The following is an 11,801-nucleotide window of genomic DNA, read 5'->3' on the forward strand; positions in this document are numbered from 1 at the left end:
GAATATCGTGTTTTTTAATCTCAGATGCAAGAAAAAGAAAAAAAACATTTTTGCAGCTTGGTTTCCAAAGTTCAAATTTGCTTAAAAATAACCATTTTTTACTTCTCCGCTCTTTCTGGTTAAGGTTGAAAAATAACCATATTTCTACTTCTCCCCGAAAAGTCATTTTATGGGTTCTCATGGAGAACTCATAAAATGGCATTTCCCGGGAAAAGGTCAAAAATGGTTATTTTTGATTCTTAAATGGTTCAAGAAGTTCTAGCGTGTGTGCTCGTAGATGTGTCATATAATATGCACAGCGGTTCTCATATTGCGCTTGGCCCACACAAAAATGTTGTTTACATCAATGTTCCGAAAATCAATAAAAAAAAACACTCAGGATGCGTTTCCTGTTGGATACATTCTGATTGTATAATGGGATAGCGCCCCTCGCAACTGCTTCGCCCGACTGGTATGCAATCTCGATCAGCGCTCTACTCAGCAATGCCAACCGAGTCCCATCAATCGGAATCATCGGGTTTGCAAACATCGCATATCGGAGATGAGTGAGATACCAACTGATCCATTCTGAATGTCACTCACTCAGTATCCGCCTAGCTTATTTGAAATTGAAAACACAGCGGAAGTGACCATCTTTCCCTCACAAACACAACTACAATTGGATTTTTTCTTACTAATTTAAAGAAACACAGTAAAATCAAATAAATTTATTAATTTGCTGTGTTCAAAATCAAATAACATTGCTAACTATCGGTTACATGTATCAATCACTCACTGCCTGAATCATTCACTCCTGATCCTTGACGGACATGATTCGCTGTATCCATCGCTCTTTGGTGAGATTCCAATTTGATGATGGTGCTGCACTGTTTTGACAGAAAGCATCGTGAGAGGTGATCTGCATTTTAGCGATGAATAGAACGAACGATGATCGGATAGGTCCAATAGCAATCAATAACAATTGCGAAGTGCAATCAGCAACATTCATTGAAAATGAGTGATTTTCGGATCACTGGTTCACATGGCTCTCAGGCTCATTGCGGCTCAGGCTCATATCATCAAACACCGATTTGTTTCCATTGTTTTGTGAAACTAGTTTGGTGCAAAATTAGTATGAGACGCCATTTTTACAAAGCATTGTTTTGCCGGAAGATATATTGGCCCTTATTCTGCGCCGCGCATGAGGTGACGATTGTCACGTCACTTCGAGTCACCATGAGATTTGTCACCTTATTCCCGGAGTCGAAGCGGGAAAGGTGACAGCGGTTCATTCAAGGTGAGTGACCGAATGAACACATCTGTCAAAATGGTCGAATTTGTTCAGTGCTGTTTTGATTTTGTCACACTTCGGATTTTCAAAAATTAATTTCAAAATTATTAGTTCGAATTTTGGTAAAAGAAAGGCGGCAATCGGATTTTATAGTGCCAGCAAGCTGCTCAAGGAAAAAAAAAACGATCAATTTTTACGTCTTAGGATAAAATTTCGGCGGTCACAACTGAGCCTAACAAGCTAGAAATTGGATGGTACAAAAGCACCGAATTGTATGAAAAACAACGAATGCAGAAGTCATCGGCTATTTCCTGCCAACCGGTGCCCAGGAGGATTTAAGTTCAAAACATTTTTACCAACTTTAGCAGCATAATTTTTTGGGTAAGTTATATGCGAAAGCGGCAGGGGAAGAACAAAAAATCTAAATTAAAATATCATTTTCACATTCGTTTCGCATCACTCACTGGAGACGGTCGAGTTTGTTTTCTCTCGCGTGTGTGGCAAAAGTTTTTTTTTTATTTGCCCCTTATACCTACCGTGTAGTGCCGCTATCCGAATTATCCGGACTTATGTACCGTTACACCGGATAGCTTAGTTCAGAACGGCAGTGAAATTCTAACGCTCGTGTAGCTGGTTCGTCAAATCACCCAGCAAATTATCACCCCGGCTGAATACAATAGCCTTGGTTCAGCATCCATTCGCCATCAAACAAAGGACCACGTTGTTGGCATCAGGTTTGATAGAGTGGTCCACATTAATAGAGTGGTTCATTTTTTTTTTCCCAAAAAGTTTTTGGGTTTTTATTTTATTTTTTTTTATTTGGTTTTCTTCTTTAGCTTTCCTCTTTCGTTATTATTACTATATAAATTATAAGATTTTTTTTTTTTTTTTGAAATTTATATTATATATAAATTTTCTTTTTTTAATTTAATTTTAAATTGCGGTTGCATCTCCTCCAGAGCCCATTAGTTCGGAAAGTCACCGGCTGATGGATGACGACGGCGAGACGGGCAAAGATCCCCCTTTACGGGAGGATATTTCCGAGGAAATTCTTTCCGAGGAAATTGTTTCCAAAGAAACATTACAAGACCACCCGATGTACCTCACGGACACGGAAGATGACCCTTCTCCTCTCCCAAAGACCCTTTTCCCACAAATGCCTTTTGTGTTTGGAAACTCCACGCTAGCATCAACCCCTCAAGCAAACTCCCCCGTTGAAAAAGATAATGAGTTGCCTCAAACTGCCCCTCGCCGTCGGGTTTACCAACCTGAATCGACGGGACCTTGGGTAGTTTACATCCGGTCCAAAACTAATGGGAAATCACCCAATGTGATTTCAATCGCCCGGGACCTTGATCGTTCTTACCCTTCCGTAATCAGCTACCAGCCGATGAGACCGCACAAGATGCGCATTGTTGTTGGTAGCCTGAAGGAAGCAAATGCCATTGCTTGTGACCCGAAGTTTACGATCGAATACCGCGTATACGTTCCCGCTCGTGACGTGGAAATCGACGGAGTGGTAACCGAAGAGGGTTTGACCGTCGATGACCTAATGGAATCCGGGGTTGGCCGATTCAAAGACCCTGGTCTCCCCACGGTCAAGGTGCTGGACGCGCGTCAGCTGAAATCAGCATCAGGCGAGGGGGAAAAGAGAACATTTTCCCTGTCGAACTCTTTTCGGGTTACCTTTTCCGGCACTGCACTTCCTGATTACGTTGCGATCGGGAAGGTTCGTCTACCTGTGAGACTTTATGTGCCTTCGGTCATGTTCTGCCAGAATTGCAAGCAGTTGGATCATACGGCCGCCTACTGTTGCAATCAGGCACGCTGCTCTAAGTGCGGGGAGAAGCATGCGGAAGCTTCGTGTGAAATACAAGCATTAAGCAAGTGTTTGTATTGCACAGGCGAGGAATCTCATGCTCTCTCGGCGTGTCCGAAGTACATATCGCGCCGGGAAAAAATCAAGACTTCTTTAAAAACCCGCTCTAAGAAATCATATAGAGACATGCTGATGAAGTCTTTGCCAATCGTCTCAGAGAACCAGTTTGGCCTTCTAAGTGAGTATGAATCCGAAGGGGAGGATCCATGTGAAGGAACATCAGCTGGGCCATTTGTTAAAAAAAATGTTTCACAGGCTCCAAAAAGGAAACGCACAACTAACACACAACCCCGATCAGCTGCCAGCAAAGTTAATAAAACAAAAAATCCTCAAAGTGGAAATAGTTATTCTACCCCTCCTATTCAGAGACCTCCGGGTTTTAATCCGTCCCCGAAGGACTTCCCTCCACTTTCTGGTAAGTCAAAACCCCAGACTTCCCTTCAGAATTCAGGACCATCAGTAGCTAACAGGAATGCAACAATTCCCAGAGAAACTGCATCTGATCCATCGTCGAACAGTTTGCCCAGCTTTTCATCTGATGGTAAGATGAAATTTTCGGAAATTGTTGCGTTCATCTTGGACTTTTTCAGTGTACCAGCAGGTTGGAGGACTATGATTAATATGTTTGTACCTCTTTTGAGAGAAGTCTTGAAAAAGAAAGCTTGTACTATGACCCTCATCGCAGAAGCAATTTCTTTTGATGAATAACTCGTCCACTGAGGTAAGAGAAATTGTTTCTGTATTGCAATGGAACTGCAGAAGTATTTTACCAAAATTAGACTCCTTTAAAGTATTGGTACACAATTTGAATTGTGATGTGTTCGCCTTATGCGAAACTTGGCTCTCTCCAAACACTGATTTCAACTTCCATAGCCACAATATTATTCGCCTGGATCGAGATGGGCAAAGAGGAGGTGGCGTTCTTTTGGGGATCAAGAAATGCCACTCTTTCTATCGTATTCCACTACAACCATCTCCAGGTATTGAAGTCGTCAGTTGCCAAGCTAGAATTAAAGGCCAAGACCTTTGCCTAGCCTCGGTATATATTCCGCCAAATTCAAGCGTGAGCGGGAACCAATTGGCGAATATTATTTCACTTCTTCCAGAACCCCGACTAGTTCTGGGAGACTTCAACTCCCATGGCGTGGGCTGGGGTAGCTCACGTGATGATGATCGTGCTAACATGATATATGAGCTGTGCGACGACTTCAACATGACTGTCTTAAACAATGGGGAAGTGACTCGAATTAATGGATCCCAATCACAGCATAGTATTTTAGACCTTTCTTTAGCTTCTTCCTCTCTGAGCTTGGATTGTACGTGGAAGGTAATCCAAGACCCTCAGGGAAGCGATCATTTGCCTATCAATATTTCTATCACCAGTGGTCGTAGTCCACCCGAAGAGATCAATATTCCTTATGACCTCACAAAGAATATAGATTGGAAAAAGTATGCATCAGGTGTCATTGAAGCCATCGACTCAACGGATGAACTGCCTCCGGAGGCAGAGTACAGTTTTATTTCCGGGACAATTGTGGACTGTGCAATCGGGGCACAGGTCAGACGGAATGAAAGCTCGACGATACAGAAACGGCCTCCCACTCCATGGTGGGATGGAGACTGCTCACGCGCGCGAGGTGAAAAATGCAAGGCGTTTATTGAGTTTCGCAGAACTGGATTGCCAGAGAAGTTCCAACGTTACTTGTCCTTGGAACGCAAGTTCAAGAACTTGATCAGGGGCAAGAAACGTGGGTACTGGCGGCGATTCGTAGATGGGTTATCTCGAGAAACGTCACTGCACACGCTTTGGAGAACAGCTCGAAACATGCGAAATCATACACCTTCGAACGAAAGTGAGGAAAGCTCGAGTCGTTGGCTGACACAGTTCGCGAAAAAGGTCTGTCCAGACGCAGTACCAGCTCAGAAAAACTATCGGGATACAGAGAATAGTTCCGAAACGGAGGATCAATTCTCGATGGTCGAACTTTCACTTGCGCTCTGGTCATGTAACAATTCCGCTCCCGGACTGGACAGAATCAAATTCAACTTGTTGAAGAATCTGCCAGATACCGCTAAGAAACGCTTGTTGAATTTATTCAATAAGTGTTTAGAGATGAACATTGTGCCGCATGAATGGAGACAGGTGAAAGTTATCGCCATCCAAAAACCGGGAAAACCAGTTTCTGATTACAATTCGTATAGGCCGATCGCAATGCTCTCGTGTCTCCGGAAATTACTCGAAAAAATGATTCTCTTTCGGCTGGATAAATGGGTTGAATCAAACAATCTCTTGTCAAGTACACAATTTGGATTCCGTAGAGGAAAGGGTACGAACGACTGTCTAGCATTACTTTCATCAGACATTCAATTGGCGTTTGCCCAAAAAGAGCAGATGGGGGCAGTATTTCTGGACATCAAAGGGGCATTCGATTCGGTGTCCATAGAAGTGCTATCTAGTAATCTTAACTCTTGCGGACTTTCACCAATATTGAATAATTTTCTTTATAACCTGTTGTCTGAAAAAATCATGCATTTTAGTCATGGAGAAACCAAAGTTGAACGAATTAGTTACATGGGTCTACCCCAAGGCTCATGTTTAAGCCCCCTGCTATACAACTTTTATGTCCGAGAAATCGATGCTTGTATGGCACAAAATTGTACGCTAAGACAGCTTGCGGATGACTGTGTTGTTCATATCACAGGTAAAAAAGGCACTCAAATTAAACCTCCGTTACAAGAAACTCTAAATAATTTATCACATTGGGCCAGGAATCTAGGCATCGAGTTTTCGCCTAGTAAAACCGAGTTAGTAGTTTTTTCAAGGAAGCATTCCCCTCCTCAAATAGAGCTCCTTATGATGGGTAGAACTCTAACTCAATCTCTTAGTTTTAAATATTTGGGTGTCTGGTTCGACTCTAAATGCCTCTGGGGAAAACATATTAGGTACTTGACTCAAAAATGCCAAAAGAGAATCAATTTTCTTCGAACGATTACTGGAACCTGGTGGGGTGCTCATCCACAGGACCTCATCAGGTTATACCAAACAACGATACTGTCGGTCATAGAATACGGAAGCTTTTGCTTTGGGTCCGCCGCGCAAACCCACTTGATTAAACTAGAACGAATACAGTATCGTTGTTTGCGTATTGCCATGGGTTGTATGCAGTCGACACATACGATGTGTCTCGAAGTACTGGCGGGAATAATGCCGTTGAAAAATCGGTTCTTCGATTTATCGCTACGTTTCCTAATTCGAAGTGTTACTATGAATCCTTTGGTGATAGAAAATTTGGAAAGGCTTATGAATATTAATCCGCTAGTAAAATATGTAAACAATTATGAAACTTTTAGTCAATTAGAAATAAATCCTTCTTTATTAAATTCGGACACGAGTCACTTTTACCCGATTAGCAGTTCCTTGATAAGATTCGATCTGTCCATGACCGCTGACATCCGTGGAATACCAGATCACGTCCGACCCCACGTCATTCCTTCAATCTTTGCATCAAAAGTACGTGAAATTGACCCTACAAAAATGTTCTTTACTGATGGTTCTAGAATCGACGGCGCGACTGGTTTCGCAGTGTACAATGAGCGCTTTGAAGCTTCGTTCAAGCTTCGAGAGCCATGCTCCGTTTACGTTGCTGAATTAGCCGCAATTTATTGTAGCTTGGAACACATTCGCACACTGCCCGTAGACCACTATTTCATCTATTCGGATAGTCTCAGCTCCGTTGAGGCGATTCGATCGATGAAACTGATGAAGCGCGCTTCCCATTTTTTGCTGGAAATTTCAGGGATATTGGGCGCTTTGATCGAAAATTCGTACAGGATTACCTTAGCTTGGATCCCGTCTCATTGTCTTATTCAAGGCAATGAGAATGCGGACTCATTGGCTAAGGTGGGCGCGTTACAAGGTGAAATTTTTGAGAGGATAATAACTTACAATGAATATTTTTCAATACCTCGCACTTTAGCGATTAACGCTTGGCAGTCTAGCTGGGATAATGGCACAAAGGGACGTTGGTTCCATACGATTATCCCTAAGGTTCCGACGAAGGCATGGTTTAAGCATTTTAACATGAGTCGCGATTTCATTCGCGTGGTTTCTCGGCTCATGTCAAATCACTGCCGGCTTGACGCGCATTTGTTTCGTATACAACTAGTTACAAGCAATGTTTGTGTTTGTGGGGATGGCTACCACGACATTGATCATGTTGTGTGGACGTGTGAACGGTTTGATCGATCGAGGGCTTGGCTACTGGATACCCTTAGGGCCCGAAGTAAACTACCTGGGGTTCCAATTCGAGACATCTTGGCAAACTTAGATCTTGAATATTTGTACCCTATATACAAATATCTTAAAATGTCTGACTTGGTCGTTTAGTCCTCTTCCTCTCTGTCTTTACTCTATCTAATGCTCTTTTCGTCTATTCATTAGAACAACCTCTCGTCCGACCGGTTCGATAACACCGGAATGAAGGCTGGCCAGGAACACAATACCTGCGGTAGCTTACGAAACCACGCTACAGGAAGCCACCACCGACCAAAGACGGAAATCTGTTCTCGAGAGTGACCCTACACAATCCTCTTTCCCTCCCTCTTAGTTAATCAATTAACAGTTGAGTAGCCGCGACGATTACGGCCCCCCTCTTACTAACACCACATAAAAGTGAAAGTGAATACTCGGCAAAAAAAAAACTTTATGAGTTAAATGCCTTAATAAAGCTACCTGTAAAAAAAAAAAATAAAATATCATTTTAGAATAACGCTGCTGGGAGGAACCTTTCAACTAAATTCCAGTTCCTGAATAGGAAAATCTTGAACGCTTAAGCCCATCGTCAAATTGTGTACGTGCGATTTGAAAAAGCTGCTGGAAAAGAAAAACAGGTTTGTGCATCGAGCCGTGGATTGTGGTTTCCATGCAGGTCTGGGACTTTTGTGCTAGCCAAAAGGACAGGAGTTTTTTGGAATTTGATGGACGATTCCCGTTAATTATACGGATATGCTAAAGGTGATAAGATGCGGCAATCCCTTTTGGTCCTGGAGGAAAGAAGAGTCCGGTTTTCAGAGAAAATTAAATTTTAAAAATTAATATCTGTGGGTATTTTCAATGTAAAAATAATATTCAAATATATTCAAAATCATGTTTATTTCAATTCCAAATTTTATTTTTTAAATTTTAATCAGTTAAGCATTTGGTCTTAGCATTCAAGATTATCGCCCAAACATTTAATACTAAATATGGAAATAGTTCGGTCGGGTCCGGTCGGGCGGATTTCACTGGAAAATTGATTTTTGCCCGAATTTATTTTAGTAATAATTCACCTCAAAAATTTTGATTAAAAAGTGTTTAATAAAATTAAAAGGACATTGATTTTCAATGTTTTAGTCAATTCGTCGTTCTAACGTTTCGCAAATCAAATTTCAATTTAAACTGAATTTTGGATTTCATTAGGAGACCATACTTTCCATTCAGTATTCCAATTCAAATTACATATTTTAGATAGCAATGAGAAAGATTCAATATATTTAAAAATCATATTTGCTAATAAATTTTGTTACATTTTGTTTCCAAAACTGACATTCATCAGTTTTATTAACTACTAGCTGATCCCATACGAACTCCGTTTCGCTTTCAACTTGGTATATGTCATGAACAGTTTGTATGAAAGTCAATTTCCAAGCATTTTCCAGATTCATTGTTGAGTAATATTTGCAAAAATATTGGACGACCACTTCGTCTGTCGTCTGCTACTAAATTTGAAATCAGGAATCAAAAACCACGTGTATAAAGTTCGACTAAATCATTGCATAACAACGCAATTATTGCTAAACCACTTTAGGGGGCTCTTATATAATCTTTAATATCTGAAATCGATTGCCTTTCCCTCAAAACAACCGTGTGCAAATTTTCAAAGCAATCCATTGTATAATAACGTCAATATGGCTAAAAATAGTGAAAAATTAATTCATATGGATGACCCCTTTCGTTGACCCCTGGCAAACATTTGACATCTGGAATCGATTGCCCGTCGCTGAAAAATACCGTGTGCAAATTTTCATCCCAATCCGATGTACATATAATAACGACGATATTGCAAAAATATTGAAAGATTTGTATGGACGATCCCCTTTGTCGGCCCCTTAAACTGAATTGAATACCTGAAATCCATTGCTCATCCCTCAAAACTCTCGTGTATCAAGTTTCGTCTAAATCCAATGTATAATAACGACAATATCACATCAACAGTGAATAGTTAACATGGACGACCCCGTTGGCCGACCCCTGATTTTAGTTTGGATAACTGGAATCAGTTGTTTGTCCCTAATAACTCCTATGTGCAAATTTTCATCCCAATCCGATGTATAAAAACAACAATATCACTAAGATTCTGAAAATTTAATATGGACGACCCCTTTTGCCGGACCCTTACACTAAATTTAATACCTCAAATCAATTGCACTTCACTCAAAACTATCGTGTACCAATTTTCATCTGAATCCGATGTATAATAACGTCAATATCGCAAAAACAGCGAACAGTTAATATGGACGACTCCTTTGGCTGACCCCTTACACAAAATTTGATACCTGAAATCGATTTCTCGTCTTTCCAAACACTCATGTGCAAATTTTCAACACGATCCGACGAAAAATAACGTCAATATCGCGAAAACAATATTCGTGTTCTATGGACGACCCCCTTCAAAAGGGGTCATCCGAAAATTTAGAAACATTTTTCATCCTTCCTGGTCCTAATGAGCATCCATGCCAAATTTCAGCTCTCTAGCCCTTAAGACGGCTGAGTCTATAGAGGACAAACAACCAAACAAACAAACATACAGAAATTGCTTTTTATATATATAGATTTAGAGCCTAACATTCTGATTTACATAAATTTTCGATTAAATTCCTATCTCGTCACCACCTCAAAAGGTACCGACAATTCTCACCTAAAATCGTCACCTGAATGCGACGATTCTCACCCACGGTGACTACGAGAATAGGGTAAGAACTCACAAAGTTCATCCGAAGTGACGTTCCTCACCTAAACCGACTACTGGAATAGAGTGACTTATTGGGTGAGTCGACTATCGTCACGTCACTCGCGGCGCAGAATAAGGGCCATTGTTTTCGGTCGCGATTTCGATAAAACATCACAGATTCGGTAAGCTGTCTGAAAATCCACGAGGAAACTGACCAACTAAAACTATACAGATCCGAATTGCTGTCTAACCTCAAATTTCCAACTTTTTGTAGCAATTTTCATTAGACGATCGTTTCTTCTGATATTGTTTCAAAAATTGTGTTTTTTCAGCCGGTTATATGATGGAAAACATTGATTGGAAAACTTGCCTGTGAATCTTATGCATCTTCCGAAGAACTTCTCTATGTTTAACTGCTGATAAATACTAGAAGACTTTCCGTGCGCGGCGATAGAAACATTCAAAAATCAAGTGTACCAATGGCCGTGCACAACAAAATTGTCATTTTTTCCGCAACAGAACCTTCAAACTGTTCACTTTTTCCACAATTGATTCATTATACAGCCACAAATAACTTACCTTCGAAACTTTTTACCAAAGTGCTCGAATTCAACACAAAAAAAACTGAATTACAAAATAGGACCCGCTTAGCTCACTTTGCTAAGGACAACATACAAAATGGCATCCGGCAAAAACGATGTTTATTTTTATTATTCCTGACCTCAAAAAGCAAAATAAATTTATTTCTAGTATGGCAAGTGAAAGACACTTAGCGTAGGGATCAGAAAATGCGAAACATAGAAATTTTCGTTGTTGAATTTCGGAGGAAATAAAGATTAAAGTTGAAAGTGCGCTGCCATTGGTGCTTTCACGGTACCTAACTATTTTTTCTCTCTTCAATTCATCCAAATTAGGGAGGGCGGAAAATGACCATTTTAACGCGTTTTTTCGTTTAACGTGGGGCAAACGCGAAACCAACATAAAGTTATAAGAAGAAATAGCTGAGTAGTTTAACCCCTGAATGTATGCACTACCGTTAACAAGTTTGTCGCCTAATCTCACCTAGTACGAAATAGAGGGTGCATTTCGGAAATTCGTAATTTGAAGAATTCTCGAATCCCGGGAAACGATTGAAAAATTCCGAGGATCCCCTTGAGCAGTGTTCGGCACAAAAGCGCTAATCCGCTATTCGCTAGTTAGTCCGCTAACTTTTTGTTAGCGGTTTAATTTTGCCGCTAAGTTTGGATTGATTAAGCGAATTGAAAAGTTCCGCTATTTTTTGGTTCCGCTAATTGAAGATCGCTAATTCCCATATATTTGTATCAATCTCTCGAATTTTTATTGATAAAATAAACTTTTTTTCATTAATCAAGTCAAAGTGACATTGTGCATAATTCTGATTGCTTAATTGGATTCATTTGAGGAATGCGTACTAGAGTTAGAGAAAAGCTGTATTGAGTGTCATTTTCCTATCTTTAAGCACTTTGTTTTAGCTACTTTTACAGAAGAAGATAACAATAAAAGGTGTTGATCAAAATAAAACTATTTTTAACATCTCTTCATCAGCATTTGTTTTCAAGTGGTTGAGCTATTTACTTTTCACATTACAGTTTTTCAGATATTTTACAGATCAGTTCATATAAAAATAAGATAAAATCACTAT

The 11,801-nt window shown here is 40.3% G+C and overlaps 1 long non-coding RNA gene across 1 annotated transcript; it reads left to right on the top strand.

Annotated features, from left to right (window-relative positions):
- The first annotated feature begins 1,220 nt into the window (after positions 1–1,220).
- LOC129747660 (uncharacterized) lies at positions 1,221–10,224 on the top strand. The gene is made up of 3 exons (XR_008737552.1): positions 1,221–1,651; positions 7,914–8,163; positions 10,089–10,224. It is a non-coding gene; the product is annotated as an uncharacterized LOC129747660 (long non-coding RNA).
- The last annotated feature ends 1,577 nt before the right edge of the window (positions 10,225–11,801 follow it).

Source organism: Uranotaenia lowii, chromosome 2 (genome assembly GCF_029784155.1).
Source record: "Uranotaenia lowii strain MFRU-FL chromosome 2, ASM2978415v1, whole genome shotgun sequence".
NCBI lineage: Eukaryota > Metazoa > Arthropoda > Insecta > Diptera > Culicidae > Uranotaenia > Uranotaenia lowii.